The following is a 451-nucleotide window of genomic DNA, read 5'->3' as shown; positions in this document are numbered from 1 at the left end:
TAATAGAGACAGTAGATATAGCTGGTCTGTCATAAATATAATAGAGACAGTAGATCTAGCTGGTCTTTCAAAATATAAGACATAGAGACAGTAGATTTACCTGGTCTGTAAAATATAATAGCGACAGTAGATATAGCTGGTCTGTCATGACATAATAGAGACAGTAGATCTGGCTGGTCTGTCATAATATAATAGAGACAGTAGATCTAGCTGGTCTGTCATAATATAATAGAGACAGTAGATATAGCTGGTCTTTCATAATATAATAGCGACAGTAGATCTAGCTGGTCTGTCATAATATAATAGAGACAGTAGTTCTAGCTGGTCTGTCATAATATAATAGAGACAGTAGATCTACCTGGTCTGTCAAAATATAACAGAGACATTAGATCTAGCTGGTCTGTCATAATATAATAGAGAGTAGATCTAGCTGGTATATCAAAGTATAACA

Source organism: Oncorhynchus keta, chromosome 25 (genome assembly GCF_023373465.1).
Source record: "Oncorhynchus keta strain PuntledgeMale-10-30-2019 chromosome 25, Oket_V2, whole genome shotgun sequence".
In the NCBI taxonomy this organism is placed as follows: Eukaryota; Metazoa; Chordata; class Actinopteri; order Salmoniformes; family Salmonidae; genus Oncorhynchus; species Oncorhynchus keta.
Note: the sequence above shows the minus strand (reverse complement) of the source record.